Source organism: Bubalus kerabau, chromosome 5, assembly GCF_029407905.1.
Source record: "Bubalus kerabau isolate K-KA32 ecotype Philippines breed swamp buffalo chromosome 5, PCC_UOA_SB_1v2, whole genome shotgun sequence".
Lineage (NCBI taxonomy): Eukaryota > Metazoa > Chordata > Mammalia > Artiodactyla > Bovidae > Bubalus > Bubalus kerabau.
Window position 1 is genome coordinate 102,795,154 of NC_073628.1, and position 11,630 is coordinate 102,806,783.

Here is an 11,630-nt window from a genome sequence, read left to right on the forward strand (position 1 = left end):
TAATCTGTCTCTGCTTTTGGTTTCCTTCTAAGAACTGACTGATACAAATTCCTTTCCCACCTATTGAGCACCTGTATCAGACAAGTATTTTTCTGTATAACAACAGAAACCATTTTTAAATATCTTATCAAGTAAAACAAATTTGTGGCCTTATGAAGCCAAAAAGCTCAAGGTTTTTATCTAGCTTCAGGCACAGTTGGATCCAGGTGGCCTGCATTTCTTGGCTCTTCTTTTTACCGTGCTGGCATCACCCTTAGTTAAGTTCTTCTCTTGTAGTGGAAAGATGGGGCTCAATGGTTTTCAGGCTGATGACTCCACCAGCTAAGCAATCACACTGCAAAAATATCTGTTCCTTCTCCCAGGGTTCCAGCAGATTTTTGAGGTTCGCTCTGGTGAAGCCTTGCTCACATATTCTACTACTCAAGTGGAGGTGGGAGGGGGAGAAGAGGTGGGAGGAAAGTGAACAGTGGACATCCCTTCCCCATCACATGCAATGAGAATGGGGGAAGTAGACTTCCCACTGGAAAACAAAGGAGAGGAGAATGCTGGGCTCAAGGTTAGGCCATGAACTGAGCTGTGTACTGAGCCATCTCAACTCCATGTTTTTTTTTCTTCCCAACCTCTTTCAATAACCATGCTCTGTCAAACCCTCCTTTCTTTATTTAATGATGTCTTTGTAGATTTAATTGACAGATCTCATTTCTAGTCACTATTGTTTATGAAAATCAATCCAGTTCTGTTTAAAACTCTCTTTTGGTAAATGTTTCAAAACACTTTCTGATCCCGTATGGGCCAGATCCTCACATAAAGGGCTTAGAAAATGGGTATGCATGTAGGGGGTGGGGTGTAGGGGTGCTCACTCCTGCGGCTTTGTGCTTTTCTAGGTGCTAACACTTCTGAAGTGGAGGATCCAGGGGAAAAGAGATAGTGACACAGTGGTCATTTAATGCAGGGAGCAGCTATTGGTTGTGGGTGAGCTGTCCCTGGTCTTGAAATTCTTCCCTTGGATTTTGTCAATTGCTGATGGCCTCCCTGATGGCTCAGCAGGTAAAAAAATCTGCCTGCAGTGCGGGAGACCTGGGTTCAATCCCTGGGTTGGAAAGATGCCCTGGAGAAGGAAACGGCTACCCACTCTAGTATTCTGGACTGGAGAATTCCACGGACTGTATTGTCCATGGGTTTGCCAAGAGTCAGGCCTGACTGAGCAATTTTCACTTTCACTTTCTGTGTAGAGGCTGAGTGTAGTTTCCTTGGGGTGTTGTGTTCATGTTTCTGGAAGAGCCAACGTCACTGAGGATGGCTCAGAAAGGTGTCCAGGTCTCCATGCCACACCTTCCCTAGCTTCAGCATCCCTGCAACTTCTGCATCTCCCTCAAACCTTCTAGTTCTTTACATAAAACCACTAGAACCCCAGGAGGTTTCTCTGTGCACCCTGAAGGCTGTGTGTGTGTGTGGTGGGGGGGTGGTTGGTCAGGACAAAGAGGGAGTTGCTCTTACTCCCTTCACAGAATTGTTGTGCATCCCTTCCATCTTGCCCTGCTGGAGCTGATATCTCATCCAGCTTTCTCCTTTCAAATAATTTTTTTTAAGGGCATGAATCTATGTCCACATGTGCTCACCTCCAAAAGTCAGAGGACTTATGCTGTGTTCTCACTAGGACCCTCTTACGATCCTCCAGGACCAGAGTGGGACTGCAGGTCTTGCAGCTCAACAAGGTCCAACCAGAGAATAAGCAGTTGTTTAGTCATAAGTGACCACAGAACCAGTTGTCCAAACCTAGACACTTGGTGAGAGTGAGAGGGACGCTTTGGTGGCACTAGTGGTAAAGAATCAGCCTGCTAATGCAGGAGACATAAGAGACGCAGGTTCGATCCCTGAGTCGGGAAGATCCCCTGGAGGAGGGCATTGCAACCCCCTCCAGTTTTCTTGCCTGGAGAATTCCATGGACAGAGGAGCCTGGCAGGCTGCAGTCCACGGGGTCATAAAGAGTTGGACATAACTGAAGCGACTTAGCCCTGCAACAATAGTTGAATCTGTTCCAAGCAAACCAGGTTGCACTACTGACCTATTTATTATCTATAAGCAATTTTTCTATAGCACTCCACTCTCTATTTGGTTTTAGGGAGAGTAGGGTGAAGCTCTCATCCCCTATTGGAAGGGGAGGAAGGGACCTCTTCCCATAGTCCCATGTTCCTGCTCCTTAACTCCAGCCTGACCATCTTGATGACCCTGGCTCTGTTTCCTTTATTTATGCTCAAGGCAACAAGTTGGTGTGACTGCCGATGGGAAATGGCTGTATTGCTTGAGTAAGCTCAGGTGAGGTGTCTTTATGTCTCCCAGTTCTCCTTAACTGTGCTGGAGTCTCCTTTACTTGGCTTTGAGGCCACAGCAGCAACTTTGAGACCACAGGAGCAGTCCCGCTTGGCACGTACTGACCATCTTTCTCACTAGCAAGCAACAGGAGAAAGTCTTTGGCCAATTTAAGTAGAAAATGAATTTATCCAAGGACATTGCCTACTGAGCCCTCTGGGAGGGCCAGAGAACCAGGCTGTGAGCTGCATGTTGAAATCACATCCCAGACCTGGTCCTGCAGCACCAACCCACTGATCCTCCTCCATGGCTTTGTTGTTAAAACCCCTGCCACTGAAGCTGCTCAAAATGTGACACACATGCTGCTCCTCCCCTCCTGCTGGAATCCGTTCCCCACATCCCTGCTTTAAAATAATAATAATTGGAGGATAATTTCTTTACAATGTTGTGTTAATTTCTGCTGTACAACAATGCAAATCAGTCATATGTATACATACATCCCCTCCCTCTTGACTTTCCCCCCCACCCCAATCCACCACTCTAAGTCTTCAGAGAGCACCAAGCTGAGCTCCCTTGTGTTAGACAGCAGCTTTCCGCTGGCTATCTATTTTGCACATGGTATTGTGTATATATGTCAATGCTACTCTCTCAATTTGTCCCACCCTCTCTTCCCCATTATGTGTCCACAAACCCATTCTCTACATCTGTGTCTCTAGTTTTGCCATGAAAATAGGTTCATCATTACTATTTTTCTAGATTCCATATACGCACATTAATATATGATATTTATTTTTCTGTTTCTGACTTACTTCACTCCGTATGGCAGGCTCTAGATTCATCTATCTCACTACAATTGACTCAACTTCATTCCTTTTTATGGCTAGTAATAATCTATTGTATATATGCCTCTCAACTTCTTTGTCCATTCATCTATCAATGGACATCTAGATTGTTTCTATGTCCCGACTATTATAAATAGTGCTACAATGAACATTGGGGACCATGTGTCTTTATGAATTATGGTTTTCTCAGGGTTTTTGGGCTTCCCTGATGGCTTAACTGGTAAAGAATCTGCCTGCAAACCTGGAGACCTGGGTTCAATCCCTGGGTTTGGAAGATCCCCTGGAGAAGGGAACAGCTACCCACTCCAGTATTCTGGCCTAGAGAATTCCATGGAATGTATAGTCCATGGGGTTACAAAGAGTTGGACATGACTGAGTGACTTTCACTTTCACTTTCACTTTTCTTTCACAGGGTTTATATCCAGTAGTTGGATTCTTGGATCATATGGTAGTCTTATTCCTAGTCTTTGAAGGAATCTCCCATACTGTTCTCCATAGTGGCTGTGTCAATTTACATTCTCACCAACAGTGCAAAGAGGGTTCCCTTTTCTCCACATCCTCTCCAGCATGTATTGTTTGTAGATGGTTTGATGATGGCCATTCTGACCATGCCTGCTTTTATGCACCATCAATTGCTGAATCAAAACCTGGGTGTGCGTATCTGGCTGCTGGAGCCTGGGTCCTGGCATCAGAGGAGGAGGGAGGGCAAAGATGGTGAACCTGCATCTTCTGGTGGGAGGCTGGCTCTGCATCCCAAGTGGTGTTTCCATGAGCACAGAGAGAAGCTTCAGATTCTGTGTGATCAAAATTTGTGCAGTATCCACCCACTCAGGGTGATTAGCTGAAAGATGGTCCCCAAGAATATCAGATCTTAGTCCCTGAAATCTGTGATTATGTTGCTTGCTATGTCAAAGGAACTTTGTAGATGGAATTAGATATTTATGGGGAAATTGCCCTGGATTATCTGGGTGAATCCTAATGTAATCACCAGGTTCCTTATAAGAAGGAGGAAGAAGGGGATGTAACCACCAAAGAAAGAGGTTGGAGGTATATGAGGAAGGGGCCATATGAGCCAAGCAATACAGGTGACTTCCAGAAGCTATTGACAGAAACGTCAAGGGAGAAGATTATCACTGAGAGCCTCCAGAAAGAGCTTTGATTTTAGCCCCAGCAGACTTATTTTTAACTTATCGACTCCAGAACTGTAAGAGAATAAATGTACATCAATAAAGAGAATAAATAAAAGCCACCCATTTTGTGATCATTTGTTACAGCAGCAAATATTTACATGAAGTAAATATGTGTGGACTGAACTAAAAGCAAGAGAGTGTTTTTTCCAGCTATTTGAAGGCACACAGTAGTTGAGAACAGCAAAGTCTGGGGCCTTCAGTTATTCCTGCAGGAGAGAGGAGTCTGAAAATCATCCTTCTCTCATGCTCTGTGGCCTTGGAGTGTCAACAGTAAAAGAGAGAAAGATCTTTCCAAACCTCTCCTGGAGAAGTCAGAGAAAGGAGAATTGTTTGGAAGCAAGAAGCCATTCGCAGGCCCATGATTGAAAAACAACTCATGCTCAGGGGCTTAAGATATCTGAAGGAAACAGCAGTGTTTAGAGAGAAATTGTTGAGGAAATAGCTCTTATATCAGCTGGAAAATTCAGCACACCCTGTTTCTGTTCTCTTGCCAATGGCTGGGCCTCTTCGTGAGCCTCCATTGGGGAGAAAAGTTCCTCTCATTGGGCTCCTCGGGGTTTAAAGCTCTGTTCTCTGCCACATGGCTCCCTCTCCCCTCTATCCTGTCGTGTTCTCACTGCTTCGGGTGGTGTGGGGAAAATAGTGGGATTCATGGTTTGTTCTGAATTATAGGGTGTGTAAGTAGGGATGGGGGCCAGCAGAAATGGCTCCATTTTCAGCTTCATGTGTATTGGTTTCAAAAATCAAAATGTATTACTGTTTCTCCCACTGTATAGACTGTGAGCTCTTTAAACAGCATCTTAAAAAATGGCGGTTCCATTTGGGTGACCGTGTTTTTGCAGGGAATAGTCAAGTCCAGGGTCTAGAAGAGAAGGTCCTGGGAGCTCTGGTTCCCTGGACTGTGTCTGACCTCATAGCTGTCCCCACTGTGTTAGAGGCTTGGCTGAAACTGTACATTAAACCAACTATCTCAGCTATGAGGAGGCACTTAACTCTACCAGCACTGGATTAGAAGGACAGTCCATTTAGCTGTTGTTCAGTCGCTAAGTCGTCTCTGATGCTTTGCCACCTTGTGGACTGTAGCATTCCAGTCTCCTCTGTCCTCCACTATCTCCCACAGTTTGCTCAAATTCATGTCCGTTGAATCGGTGATGCTATCTGAATGTCTCTTCCTCTGTCAGCCCCTTTTTCTTCTGCTTTCAATCTTTTCCAGCATCAGGTTTTTTTTTTCCAATAGTAGGTTGCTGCTACTGCTAAGTCTCTTCAGTTGTGTCCGACTGTGTGTGACCCCATAGACTGCAGCCCACCAGGCTCCCCCATCCCTGGGATTCTCCAGGCAAGAACACTGGAGTGGGCTGCCAATAGTAGGTTAAGTCCCTGCAAAGAACTACTGCACAGCTGTTAAAATATATTTATTTGTGCTGATTTAAGGTTCACAGTATTTTGCTTTTTTGAGATGATACTTTTTTGAGTGTGTGTGAAAATGTGTGTGTGTTCACTGGATTTAGGGAAGACATTTATTATCCGTACATTCTTATGTGCTATGTGTGCTGTGGTCAGTCACTTCAGTCATGTACAACTCTTTGTGACCCAGGAACTGTAGCATGCCAGGCTCTTCTGTTCTCCACTATCTCCCAGAGTTTGCTCAAATTCACGTCCATTGAGTTTGTGATGCTACCTAACTATCTCATTCCCTGCCAGCCCCTTTTCCCTTTTGGAATATCCATGCTTATTTATTTGTTTGTTTGCTCATTGTCTGTTTGCCAAAGCCTTTGACTGTGTGGATCACAACAAACTGGAAAATTCTTAAAGAGATGGGAATACCAGACCATCCAACTTGCCTCTGTATGTAAGTCAAGAGGTAACAGTTAGAACTGGACATGGAACAATGGACTGATTGCAAATTGGGAAAGAAGTACATCAAGGCTGTATATTGCCACCCTGCTTATTTAAGTTATATGCAGAGTACATTATGTGAAATGCCAGGCTGGATGAAGCACAAACTGGAATCAAGATTGCTGGGAAAAAAAATCAATAACTTCAGATATGCAGATGACACCACCCTTATGGCAGAGAGTGAAGAGGAACTAAAAAGCTTTGTGATGAAGGTGAAGGAAGAGAGTGAAAAAGCTGGCTTAAAACTCAACATTCAGAAAACTAAGATCATGGCATCTGGTCCCAGCACTTCATGACAAATAGATGGGGAAACAATGGAAACAGTGACAGACTTAATTTTGGGGGGCTCCAACATCACTGCAAATGGTGACTGCAGCTATGAAATTCAAAGACACTTGCTCCTTGGAAGAAAAGTTATGACCAACCTAGGTAGTGTATCAAAAAGCAGAGACATCACGTTGCTGACAAAGATCTGTACAGTCAAAGCTATGATTTTTCTAGTAGTCATGTATGGATGTCAGAGTTGGACCATAAAGAAAGAGTTGATGCTTTTGAACCGTGGTGTTGAAGAAGACTCTTGAGAGTCCCTTGGACTTCAAGGAGATCAAACAAGTCAATCCTAAAGGAAATCAATCCTGAATATTCATTGGAAGGTCTGATGCTGAAGCTCCAATATTTTGGCCACCTGATGCAAAGAACTGACTCCTTAGAAAAGACCCTGATGCTGGGAAATATTGAAGGCAGGAGGAGAAGGGGATGAAAGAGGATGAGATACGTGGAAGGCATCACCAACTTGATGGACATGAGTTTGAACAAACTCTAAAAGTTGGTGATGGACAAGGAAGCGTGGTGTGCTGCAGTCCATGAGGTCGTAAAGAGTTGGACATAATTGAGCGACTGAACTGACTGTTCATTGTCTGTGCCCCTTGGCCAACAGAACCTGAATCCCCTGCAAACTCAGTGAATATCCATGGCTTATTTTGTTTATGGTATAGACAGAGGGCAAATAAATCTCCTTTGTCTGTCTTGGTATTTACATATGGTGGGAAACCCAATGGGCTGACACACTGGCCTCTCTCCCTCACTTACTTCTTGGGTGACTTCTGTAGTTGGGAATTTGGAGCCAGAACAGGTGCTGCAAAGCTCCCCCGACAGAGTCTACCTGCCTAGACAGACTCAGCTGCAAGGTCTCTGCCCTGTAGGGGGCTGGGTTGCTTGCATTCCATCCATACTTGAAACTGGATGCTTGATTTGCCCAATTCTGGCTTTGGTGTTAAAAGTCCTTTATTGCTGCACTGCTCCAAGCCAGCCTCTGTTGGCATTGATGCTGACATTATGATCATCTTTGTAATCCTGTTTCTATACCTTTATAGCTCCCAACCTGGTCAGATGGCAAATGGTCCTCTGTTGGACTCCTTGAATCTCCTATACACAGATGCATCTGAAGTACCTGGAATAGTACCTGACATACAGTAAGTACTCTATTTTTACTGTTTAAATAAATGGATTCATGAATGAATGAATCCAAAGCTTATTATAGTATTGCAGATACCAGGTCTCATAAGTATTGTTGAAGTAGTCCATTAAGTTAAATAGATATCTCCAGAATCCCTACTAAGCATATAGCACTTTTTCTAGGTCCTATCTGTATTTTCTGGATTAGTCTAAGTAGTTAACACTGATCTCAGGATGAATCTGAAAGGACTGAATTAGTGGCACTGTTAGTGTTGATTATCTCAGCAAATATCATTACCAACTGAAACTTCAATCCTCCAAGCAAACCAGCCAATGAGATCCCTAAATCTGCCTACCACTCATGTTCATCAGAATCCCCAGTTGAAAGTACTCTGATGAAAGAAAATGAGTTTTGGTTTTCTCTCATTTTTGTCTTCTCCCATCTGGGTTTGCTTGTACTAAACAAAACAGAGGTTTGACTATTCAAAATAAGAGTTTTCTCTTTACTGATTTTCAATGATATTACCATGCTTGACTCAGTTGTCCTAATGACCTAAATTTGAGAGGAATTTGTGGGTTTAATCCATGGGTCAGGAAGATTCCCCAGAGGAGGAAATGGCAACCCAGTCTAGTATTCTTGCCTGAAAAATCCCATGGACAGAGGAGCCTGGTAGGACAAGAGTTGGACATGAATGAGCATTCACATTGGCAGTTTGGCTTGGAATTGGTTATGTCAGTGGATAATAAATCAATCTGAATTAGGTAACTGTAAACAGCAACATAGTGTGTGTGCAAGTGTGTGTGTGTGTCCAGATTTTCTTGGTTTAAGAGTTTGGATTTCTGAATAAGCCCGAGGAGAATGCCACTGAGGACACCTCCTGTAAGTGCATGTCCCACATGATGGATGGGTCTTGCTGGTGCTATTTGCTGGGACAGATTCTTTTATTGGAAATGATACAGGTGTATCCTAATAGGACGTTATGGATCATTTCCTTGAATAACTCTCTTTAGGATTTCAGAAAATGGGTGCTTAGGGAAACAGAATTTAAGACATTCAAGCAGGTTTTCTATGTATTTGGAAACTTCCCAAACCAGATATGAAGCCTATCAAACATGTCCGAGCCTTTTGGATGAAACAGAGGCAATTTCCATTTTCATCAAGAAAATGTAAACAAGAGAAAACTGATTTATCTGTTTGCCTTGTAGAGTGTGTTATGGACTAAATGTGTGTGTCCTCCACCCCTAGCCAAATCCATTTGTTGAAATCCTAAATCCTAATGTGACAATGGTAGGAGATGGGGCCTTTGGGTGGTGATTAGGTCATGATGGTGGAGCCTCATGTATGGGGTTAGTGCACTCTTAGAAAAGACCCCAGAGAGCTCCCTTGACCCTTCCACCACAGCCATCTATGAACCAGGTTTTTCCAGTATTCATGTATGAAAGTGAGAGTTGGGTCATAAAGAAGGCTGAGTGGTGAAGAATTGATGCTTTCAAATTGTGGCGCTAGAGAAGACTTGAGAGTCCCTTGGGCAGCAAGGAGATCAAACTAGTCAATCCTAAAAGAAATCAACCCTGACTATTCATTGGAAAGACTGATGCTGAAGCTCCAATACTTTGGCCACCTGATGTGAAGAGCTGACTCATTGGAAAAGACCTTGATACTGGGAAAGTTTGAAGGCAAAATGAGAAGGAAGCAGCAGAGGATGAGATGTTAGATAGCATCACCAATTCAATGAATATGAATTTGAGCAAAGTCTGGGAGATAGTGGAGGACAGAGGAGCCTGGCATGCTGCAGTCCATGGGGTTGCAAAGAGTCAGACAGGACTTAGTAACTGAACAGCAACAACAATGTGAAACAGGAAGTCAGGTCTCATCAGATGCCTTGATCTTAGACTCCCAGCTTCCAGACCTATAAGCAACAAATGTTAGCTGTTTAAGCCACTTAGGTTATAGCATTTTTGTTATAGCAAGCTGAAGTGATTAAGACAGTACATATATGTGCCAAGAAGTACATCCACTAAAACCTCTAAATCTCTGATATTTGGATGGTCTAAAACCCCAAACTCAGCTGCCTGTCTAGAGTATTATGTTAACTCTGTCAGTATTTCAGTTAATAAATGTCATGCAGGAAATAGCCTTCCTAGATTGACCAGACCTGGAGGAACCATCAGCCATCATCAGGCCAGGGATGCCTGTCCAGGGATGGGACCTGAGAGTGTGCATTTGGTTTCTCTTCCATATATGACTGGCCCATATTTGGAGGAAATTTTGATTGCTGTGCTTCATTTTGTGTCTTTCCCTGCTGAGGAACTGGAGCGAAAAAGCAGGTACAAGGAGGTGGTACTTTGAGGGAACTAATTCTAATAGGGCTTCCCTGGTGGCTCAGACAGTAAAGAATCTGCCTGCAATGTAGGGGACCTAGGTTCAATCCCTGTGTTGGGAAGATCCTCCGGAGAATGCAATGGCTACTCACTCTAGTATTGTTGCCTGGAGAGTTCCATGGACAGAGGAGCCTGGTGGGCTACAGTCCATGGCGTCCCAAGAAGTCGGACATGACAAAGCAATTAACTTTCACTTTTTCACTTGTGCATCCAGAAGAAGGATTTCTGGAAACCCTCTCATAGAAGACTTAGGAATCTAATTGACTTAATTACAGATTGGAAGGGAGGGAATTACCATGTACAAGCCAAGAGGGACCCAGATGTCACTTTGAATCGTTTTGCCCCCTGGTAACTGTTTTCAAACAGGAGAAAGAAAAGGCTTGAAGCTTAAACAGAAGCAGCCAAGCTGGAAGCAGACGAACTCACTGACGCTATGGCAGTGTGACCACTCCAGCTATGAATGGCTGCAGCCTGCTCTCAGAGGCCCTGGTGAGCCTACATTCAAGGTCAAGTTAACAACACACACCTTCCATCTTCTGTATTGACAATGAGTGACAGCAAGCCATGGGCTGGCGGGGCAGTCTCAGACTGGATCCTATGAGGAATCAAAGAGGATTAATGGGCTTCTGCAGTTTTGGATTTCACTTGAATTGGAAATAAATATTTGTACGTTCCTGGGGGTATATTCCAGAATAAAATCTATAGATATTTAGATACATATACGTTTATGCATACATTCATATTCTTTTCCAAATTAGATTTAACCATATTTTCCCCCAAGCATCTGACTATGGCTTTGCACAATGTTGAGAAGAATAAGAAATGGGTTGACATGTTATTTGAATAAATCCAAACAGAACCTTTTAGTCATCCTGAAAATATGAAGGCTCAGACCCTGTCACCTTCACCTGTCCTAACAGGACACCATCCTCTTATTTTACTTTGGTGTCAAAACTGGGTCATGACAGTGATAAAATGTTCATCCCAAGGCTACCCAGGGGTGATGAGATAGGAACCCAGAATACCTGAGTGGTTCATCTTTAACTCAGTGTCGGTTCAGTTCAGTCGCTCAGTTGTCTGACTCTTTGCGACACCATGGACTGCAGCACACCAGGCTTTCCTGTCCATCGCCAACTCCTGGAGCTAACTCAAACCCATGTCCATTGAGTTGGTGATGCCATCCAACCATCTCATCCTCTGTCATGTCCTTCTCTTCCTGCCTTCAATGTTGCCCAGGATCAGTGAGTCAGTTCTTCACATCAGGTGGCCAAAGTATTGGAGCTTCAGCATCAGTCCTTCCAATGAATATTCAAGACTGATTTCCTTTAGGATTGGCTGGTTAGATCTCCTTGCAGTCCAAGGGACTCCCAAGAGTCTTCTCCAACACCATGGTTCAAAAGCATCAATTCTTCAACATTCAACTTTCTTTATGGCCCAACTCTCACATCTATACATGACTACTGGAGAAACCATAGCTTTGACTAGATGGACCTTTGTTGGCAAAGTAATGTCTCTGCTTTTTAATATGTTGACTAGGTTTGTCATAGCTTTTCTT

The 11,630-nt window shown here is 43.7% G+C and overlaps 1 long non-coding RNA gene across 1 annotated transcript; it reads left to right on the plus strand.

Annotated features, from left to right (window-relative positions):
• Positions 1 to 304: 304 nt before the first annotated feature.
• Positions 305 to 10,725, plus strand: LOC129654008 (uncharacterized). Its single transcript, XR_008715344.1, has 3 exons — positions 305 to 430; positions 7,612 to 7,710; positions 10,442 to 10,725. It is a non-coding gene; the product is annotated as an uncharacterized LOC129654008 (long non-coding RNA).
• Positions 10,726 to 11,630: the final 905 nt, after the last annotated feature.